This window comes from Rhinoderma darwinii, chromosome 9 (genome assembly GCF_050947455.1).
Source record: "Rhinoderma darwinii isolate aRhiDar2 chromosome 9, aRhiDar2.hap1, whole genome shotgun sequence".
Taxonomy (NCBI): domain Eukaryota; kingdom Metazoa; phylum Chordata; class Amphibia; order Anura; family Rhinodermatidae; genus Rhinoderma; species Rhinoderma darwinii.
This window is the reverse complement of record NC_134695.1, coordinates 104261175-104270627: the sequence shown is the minus strand read 5'-3', so window position 1 is coordinate 104270627 and position 9453 is coordinate 104261175.

The window sequence follows — 9453 nt, the reverse complement described above, 5'->3', positions numbered from 1 at the left end:
ATCTGCATCTAATATCTCTCACAGCTGAGTATTTGCTTCAATTGTATAAACTTTTAGCAATACTCTGATCTATCTGTCATCAGCAGCACAAATCTGTCTCGTCTTGATCGTTTGCCTTCACTGACATATTTGTAGCAGTCGATCGTCTTGGAGTCCAAGGCTAACTAAGGCTTCGTTCGCATCTGCGTCGCTCCCGTTATGACGTTCCGTCAGAGCTTTTCGTCAGAACGGAACCCTGACTGAAACAAAGGGTAAAACATAGGGTTTCCGTTTGCATCACCATTGACTTCAATGGTGACTGATCCGGTGCAAATGGTTTCCGTTGTGCAGGGGGTCCGTCGTTTTGACAGAAGAAATACCGTAGTCAACTTGAAATCGATGGTGATGCAAATGGAAATCTATGGCTTCCGTTTGTTTGTCAGGGTTCCGTTCTGATGGAAAGCTCCGACAAAATGCCTGAACGGAGCCCTGACGCAGATGTGAACGAAGCCTTACAGAGAATTATCTATACTTCATTGTAACAGATCGTAATAAGCACTAGGTCTGTACATGCTTTCGATTTGCTTGTGGCTTGTTTTTATTGGGGGTGCACCTCTGTTTAAATGATATATATGAGGAAATGTTTTAGTGTCTAGGAAAATATCTAAATACTATAACAATAATGTAGGATTTTCCTTTATAGAGAAGCTCTGGCTCTAAATATTTAGGAATTGAATATATATGAAGTCCCTACAATAAGGAAAAGTGGGGAATTTCTAGTTCCTTCTGCTTTAACGACCCATCACCAATATACAGGTTGCGGTTTAATGCCGTTTTTGTTTCCTAAAATGACCTTGTATGGAATAACTATTTATGCAATTCTCTAATGTATTCATTGATGGGGTTTACCAGTCCTAAAAAAATTGATGACCTATCCTCCGGAGAGAATACCTGATCGATAGGGGTCTGACTCCTGATCGCTGTTTTGAAGGTGGCGGTTCACAGTATTACAGCCTTCCCCCATTGAAGACGGCTGTAATACTGTGAACCGCCGCTACTAGTGTGTCGGCGATCCACAGTACGAGCAGGTATGGAAGGCTTGTACGAACGCCGGGGCCACTTCAAAACAGCGGGTCGTTGGGGGATGTCAGACCACCACCTATCCGGTATTGATGGCCTATCATTTTAAAGTTGTCCCAAAGGTGAAGCATCCCTTTAAATACACTGAGATAAAGAACATTTACCAAGTGTGTGTTCCATAAGGCTGGGATCTCTCATTGAGGTTTAAATTGGCGGTGAGAGCCCAGCCTAAAATGAGATTCCTCTTCTATAATGTGAGTTCGATATCAATATGGCGAGACATTGTACAGCTTTCCTGTACGTTTTGGATGCAGAATGCTTTGGAGAACTGTCCGCTGCACAAACCTCATTCCCAATGCATTAGATGTGTGCAAATTCTTATTGTAAGTTTACCAGCTATTAGAATATGTTATACTGGTGACAGATGCCCGGACTCATTACTAATATGTGTTCAGATGAGAACGTTGGAGTAATAATGATCACAATATGGTGTCTTACTCATAATAAGCTGCCTCGGCTGTATCATACTATTTAAAGGGAACCTGTCACTAGATTTTCAGCCACTACAATGTGGTTTACACTGCTGGGGAATAGCTTTCTATACATGCCCCTATCAAGTGTCTGTTTTAGCATTATGTATAAAAAGGAACTGCTAATACAGTGCATGCTGAATGTAAATATCCAGAGTAGAGCCATGTGGGCGGTTCCAACTTCCTGAGGAGTCCTGCTGGGGAGTCCTGGCTTGATTGACGTCCCACAGATTGGGAGTCATCATTACAAGCCAGCTCCATTGTATGTGCAGATGAAACAGAGGCTAGTACACCACCTCGATTCACCATGCCTATGCTGGAGCTGGCTTGTATGAGGTATCTCGTCTGAGGGATGTCAATTAAGCCAGGACTGCATGACTCCTCAGGAGATTGGAACCGCCCACATGGCTCTTGGGTAACAAATTCATTGCGCACATTTTTATTTTATTTTTTATATACACAGGCATGTTTAGAACATTGTTTTTCCCCCGGCAGTATATCGGCATTGTAGTAGAGAATCTAGTGACCGGCTCTCTGTGTTCATTGTGCAAGGTTTGTCAATAATACTTCTAAATGCAGGTGATTTGGGCACACTGAAATCTCATTTCCCTCCAACCGTCTTCATGCATCGCCTGAGGTCATGGTGATAATTTTATAGCAGGAACTGTGCTTACCCCACTGGGTCAGAAGTTGATACGTGTTGTAGTGTGTATAAGAAAAATGTTGCAGGTGACGTGCGTCTTATTCGTGTAATGCATCTTTAATATTTCAAATCTGTCAAGTTTTGCCGAATAATATGCATCAAAAATTTATTTTAGACAGGCGCCATTTTTGGTGCGTTATACTGACTTTTATTCACCACCGCCATGAATTGTACCAAATGTATTATGTAGCATGCAACATGTCTATGAAAGCGGCACCATTCTTGTCCTTGGGCTGTATATGTATTCACTTGAATGGGGCTGACTTGCAATACCAGACATGGCCCATGGACAAAAGTTCACCAACCTCAGTCTATTGTCCTGCACGAGCTCCACCTACCCACGCTACTGCTTAAAGGGGTTGTCCCAGAATAATGAAAAAAAAAGAAAATTTGATATAATCCAGTGCATGACCATCTCTATCTAACAAAGTTAGAGCTGGTCCTGTATCTTACATGAATCCGTATACCTCCCCATTCATTGCTCCGCTAGATTTTCAGGGTGTGTCCTTAATGCTGCGGCTCCTCCCCCTCCTGGTAGCTTGTATAGGCAGATCGTTCTGTTTCACTGCCTCTGCCCCCTCTCTGGAAGCTTTAGAAATTACATGTCTTTTTTTTCGAGGGAGAGCCCATCCCTACATAACTGAAAAAGAGGGAGAGCCTGCAACTTACACACACTGAGAGGATGAGCAGAAGAGGAGAGAGCACAACCCTATAAGTAAGCAGGGCTGTAGGCAGGCTCTCTTCATCTAAGCAGACTGCTGACAAGTGTTTTTTTAAAACGGAGTTTTATTCAGAAACAACTTGTGCTGTGAATGGAAAGCTACTCTGCTTGTCAGTAAAGTAGTAGAGAAAACATTCTCTATTGGCTGGTGGTAGTTGGAGAGTGGAACTGAGCATGTGCGTCCACCGTCATTCAGCAAAGTAGGAGGATGTGCACATTACTATAAAGATTGAACACCAGGGGGCGCCATTATACTGAAGTAAAGGAAAACTCGCAACTGGAGCATTTTGTAGCATTGGGTAAATTGCAAAACAAATACATTTTTATTATGCTGAATTATATTGTATTAACCCCTTCCCTCTTTAGCCACTTTTGACCTTCCTGACCGAGCCTCATTTTTCAAATCTGACATGTGTCACTTTATGTGGTAATAACTCCGGAATGCTTTCACCTATCCAAGCGATTCTGAGATTGTTTTCTCGTGACACATTGGACTTTAAGTTACTGGCAAAATTTGCTCGATATGTTCAGTATTTAATTGTGAAAAACACCAAAATTTAGCAAAAAATTGCAAAAATTAGCATTTTTCTCAATTTAAATGTATCTGCTTGTAAGACAGGCAGTTATAACACACAAAATTGTTGCTAATTAACATCCCCCATATGTCTACTTTAGATTGGCATCGTTTTTTGAACATCCTTTTATTTTTCTATGACGTCACAAGGCTTAGAACTTTAGCAGCAATTTCTCACATTTTCAAGAAAATTTCAAAAGGCCATTTTTACAGGGGCCAGTTCAGTTGTGAAGTGGCTTTGAGGGCCTTATATATTAGAAACCGCCAAAAAGTCACCCCATTTTAAAAACTTCACCCCTCAAAGTATTCAAAACAGCATTTAGAAAATGTCTTAACCCTTTACACATGTCACAGGAATTAAAGCAAAGTAGAGGTGAAATTTACAAATTTCATATTTTTTTGCAGAAATTTTTAGTGCAATTTTTTTTATAACACAGAAGGTTTTACCAGAGAAATGCAACTCAATATTTGTTGCCCAGATTCTGCAGTTTTAGGAAATATCCCACATGTGGCCCTAGTGTGCTACTGGACTGAAGCACCGGCCTCAGAAGCAAAGGAGCACCTAGTGGATTTTGGGGCCTTATTTTTGTTAGAATAAATTTTAGGCACCATGTCAGGTTTGAAGGGCTCTTGCGGTGCCAAAACAGTCAAAATCCCCCAAAAGTGACCCCATCTGGGAAACTACACACCTCAAGGAAATTATCTAGGGGTACAGTGAGCATTTTGACTGCACAGGTTTTTTACAGAAATTATTGGAAGTAGGCCGTGAAAATTAAAATCAACATTTCTTCAAAGAAAATGTAGGTTTAGCGACTTTTTTTCTCATTTCCACAAGGACTAAAGGAGAAAAAGCACCGTAAAATTTGTAAAGCAATTTCTCCCGAGTAAAACAATACCCCACATGTGGTAATAAACGGTTGTTTGGAGACACGGCAGGGCTGAGAAGGGAAAGAGCGCTATTTGGCTTTTGGAGCTCAAGTTTAGCAGGAATGGTTTGCGGAGGCCATGTCACATTTACAAAGCCCCTGAGGGGACAAAACAGTGGAAACCCCCCACAAGTGACCCCATTTTGGAAACTACACCCATTGAGGAAATTATCTAGGGGTATAGTGAGCGATTTGACCCCACAGTTTTTTTGCAGAAATTATTGGAAGTAGGCCCTGAAAATAAAAATCTACATTTTTTCAAAGAAAATGTAGGTTTAGCTTATTTTTTCTCATTTCCACAAGGACTGAAGGAGAAAAAGCACCACAAAATTTGTAAAGCAATTTCTTCTGAGTAAAACAATACCCCACATGTGGTAATAAACGGCTGTTTGGACACACGGCAGGGCTTAGAAGGGAAAGAGCGCTATTTGGCTTTTGGAGATCACATTGAGCAGGAATGGTTTGCGGCGGCCATGTCACATTTGCAAAGCCCCTGAGGGGAAAAAACAATGAAAACGCCCAAAAAGGGACTCCATTTAGGAAACTACACCTCTTGAGGAATTCATCTAGGGGCGTAGTGAGCATTTTGACCCCACAGATGTTTCATAGAATTTATTAGAATTGGGCAGTGAAAATAAAAACAATCCTTTTTCTTCAATAAGACGTAGCTTTAGCGCAAATTTTTTTCATTTTCGCAACAAATAAAGGAAAAAAAAGAACCCAACATTTGTAAAGCAATTTCTACCGAGTACGGCAATACCCCATATGTGGTCATAAACTGCTGTTTGGGCACACGGCAGGGCTCAGAAGGGAAGGACCGCCATTTGGAGTGCAGATGTTGCTGAATTGGTTTCTGGGCGCCTGTGGGCCCAAAACAGTGGAAACCCCCCAGAAGTGACCCAATTTTGGAAACTACACCCCTCAATGCATTTACCTAGGGGTGTAGTGAGCATGTTAACCCTGCAGGTGTTTTGTAGAAATTAGTGTGAACTCGATGTTGCAGAGTGAAAATGGGATTTTTCCCACAGATATGTGGACAATATGTGGTGCCCAGCTTGTGCCACCATAACAAGACAGCTCTCTAATTATTATGCTGGGTTTCCTGGTTTTAGAAACCCCCTACATGTGGCCCTAATCTCTTGCCTGGACAGTCGACCAGGCTCGGTAGTGAAAGCGTACCATGTAAAATTGGCTAATTTGGCGATTTACAAAGTATTGGTTCACAACTGCAGAGGCTCAGATGTGAAATAATAAAAATAAACCCCTGGGAAGTGACCCCATTTGGAAACTGCACCCCTCAAGGCATTTATTAAGAGGTGTAGTGAGCATTTTCACCCCACAGGTCTTTTCCATAAATGAATGCGCTGTGGATGGTGCAAATTAAAAATTTATATTTTTCCCTAGATATGCCATTCAGTGGCAAATATGTCGTGCCCAGCTTGTGCCACTGGAGACACACACCCCAAAAATTGCTAAAAGGGTTCTCCCGGGTATGACGATGCCATATATGTGGAAGGAAACTGCTGTTTGGGCACACTGTAGGGTTCAGATGGGAGGAAATGCCATTTGGCTTTTGGAGCGTGGATTTTGCTTGGTAGTAGTTTTGTTTGGAGTCTTACTGATGTTTCCGTTTATAATGTAGGGCATATGTAAGCCGGGCGGAGTATATAAGGGGCATAGTCAGGTGGTATAATAATGGGGTAAAAAAAAAACAATAATCCATAGATGTGTGTTACGCTGTGAAGCAATCCTTTCTGCACAGGCCGGTGTCGCACTGATATATGGCATCCTTTATTATCCCCCTTTTGATCCACACTCCGCGCCTTTTGTAGTTTGGGGAATTTTGCTGGGAAGGGTTGTCCTGGTATAATACGGGCACCCTCGCTTCCAGCGGATATGTTTGGGCCCTCCCTTTCCTGGTTCCCTAATTTTAGGTCCTTGATAAATCGCCTCTTCAAACAGAAGAAATGTTCCCCTCGGGCACAACTGCATATTTTTTTATTACCTGACTTATTGGAGCCATAACTAATTTTATTTTTCATAGACGTAGCGGTATGAGGGCTGGTTTGTTGCGGGACGAGCTGTAGTTATTATTGGTACCATTTTGGGGTACATGTGACTTTTTGATCACCTTTTATCCTATTTTTTGGGATGCCAGGTAAACAAAAAAACGCAATTCTGGCACAGCTTTTTTCGGTTTTTTTTTATACAGCGTTCACCATGCGTTATAAACTACATGTTCACATTATTCTGCGGGTCAGTACGATTCCGGCGATACCTAATTTATAGAACTTTTTCATGTTTTACAACTTTTTGCACAATAAAATTACTTTTGTAAAAAGAATGTATTTTTTCTGTCGCCAAGTTGTGAGAACCATAACTTTTTAATTTTTTTGTCGACGGAGGTGTATGAGGGCTTGTTTTTTGCGGGACGAGCTATAGTTTTTATAGGTACAATTTTTGGATACGTGCGACTTTTTGATCACTTTTTATTCTAATATTTGTAGGGCAAAGTGACCAAAAAACAAACTCTGGTAACGTTTTTTTACGGTTTTTTTTACGCTGTTCACCGCGTGCAATAAATAATATAATATTTTGATACCTCCGGTCGTTACGGTCGTGGCAATACCAAATACATATGGTTTATTATTATTTTTCAATAATAAAGGACTTGATAAGAGTAAAAGGGGATTGTGTTTTATTTGATTACTTGAAACTTTTACTGTTTTCAAACTTTTATTTTTTGCACTTTTTTACACTTTTTTTTTATACTTTTTTTACACTTTTTCTCAAGTCCCACTAGGGGACTTGAAGGTCCAACGGTCAGATTTTTTTTTTTCTAATACATTGCACTACCTACGTAATGCAATGTATTAGATCTGTCAGTCATTCACTGACAGCAAGCCGATTAGGCTTCGCCTCCCGGCGGGGCCTAAATCGGCTTCCGTAATGGCAGAGCAGGAGACCATTGTGTCTCCTATTGCCATAACAGCAGTCGCCAGTCCCGATTGCCTGTCAGGGCTGGCGATCTGCTAGTAACCGCTACGATGCAGCAATCGCTTTCGATTGCTGCATCGAAGGGGTTAATGGCAGGGATCGGAGCTAGCTCCGGTTCCTGCCGTTACAGGTGGATGTCAGCTGTACAGTACAGTTGACTTCCACCGCTGATGACGCCGGATCAGCTCCTGACCCGGCGCCATCTTGCCGGCAGCTACGGAAGCCGATCAGGCTCCGCCGCGGGGCGGATCTTGACCGGCTTCGGTGCTAGGCAGACCGGGAGGCCAGTATTAGGCCTCCGGTTGCCATTGCAGCCACCGGAACCCCGGCAATTTCATTACTGGGGTTCCGATGAGCTGCAAACACCTTAAGTGCAGCGATCGCGTTTGAGCGCTGCACTTAAGGGGTTAATGGCGGGGATCGAAGCTAATTTCGGTCCCCGCCGTTACAGCCGGATATCAGCTGTAAGATACAGCTGAGATCCGGTGATGATGGCACCGGCTCAGCTTCTGAGCCGGTCCCAAACATTCGGCGTACATGTACGGCAAGATGCGGGAAGTCAATGCTTTCCATGACGTACATGTACGGCAAATGTCGGGAAGGGGTTAACATTTAACCCCTTAATGACCAGCCTATTTTAAACCTTAATGACCAAGCCATTTTTTACGTTTTTCCATCGTCTCATTCCAAGAGCTATAACCTTTGTATTTTTGCGTCGACATAGCTGTATAAGGTCTTGTTTTTTGCGGGACAAGTTGTATTTTTTAATAGCACCATTTTGAGGTACATATTATTTATTGATTAACTTTTATTAACTTTTTTTTGGGGGGGAATAGAAAAAAATCTGAAATTTCGCCACTCTTTTTCGCGTCTTAAATCTACGCCATTTACCGTGTGATATAAATAACACTAACTTTATTCAGCGGATTGTTACGATTGCAACGATACCAAATTTGTATAGTTTTTGTATGTTTTACTACTTTTACACAGTAAATGCTTTTTTTTTCAAAATTATTTGTTTTTGTGTCTCCATATTTGAAGAGCCGTAACGTTTTTATTTTTTTGCCGATGCGGTTGTATGAGGGCTTTTTTTTTTTGTGGGAAGACTTGTAGTTTTTATTGGTACCATTTTGGAGTAGATACGACTTTTTGATCACTTTTTATCACATTTTTTTTTAAGCCAGGATTCACAGAAAACAGCAATTTTTCTATAGTTTTATTACATTTTTTACGGCGTTCACCGTGCGGGTTAAATAATGTAATAGCTTTATAGTCGGGGTCGTTACGGACGCGGCGATACCAAATATGTGTAACTTTTTAACTTTACTTTTTTTTTTAATAGTAAAGCATTTTGTAAGGGGAAAAGCTGGGTTTTTCATTTTTTTTTAAAATTAACTTTATTAAACTTTTTTTTTACTTTTTTACTAGTCCCACTAGCGGACTTTAATATGAGATTCTCCGATCGCTATTATAATACACTGCAATACTTTTGTATTGCAGTGTATTACTGCAAAACGGACAGGCATCTGCTAGGTCATGCCTGGGGCATGATCTAGCAGGCATTCATTAATGGCAGACCTGGGGGCCTTTATTAGGATCGTATTAGTATCGTATTAGGATCGTATCGCCGGGTGTCGGTGGGAGAGAGAGGAAGCTCCCTCCCTCTCTCCAAAACCGATGCGGTGCACGCTATTGTGCACCGCATCGGAGGGGTTAAACGGGTGAGATCGATACTTATATCGCTCTCGCCCGGCAGAGCAGGGACGCCCCCAGCCCTCGGCTGCCTATAGCAGCTGAGAGCAGGGAGGTTTGACGCTCCCTGCTCTGTTTACTTTATCCTGATGCAGTGCCGTAAAAAGGCATATGCATCAGAATAAAGCCCGTTAGTGACCGCAGTTAAAAGGCGTATTGGCGGTCACTAACGGGTTCATTCTTCGACACCC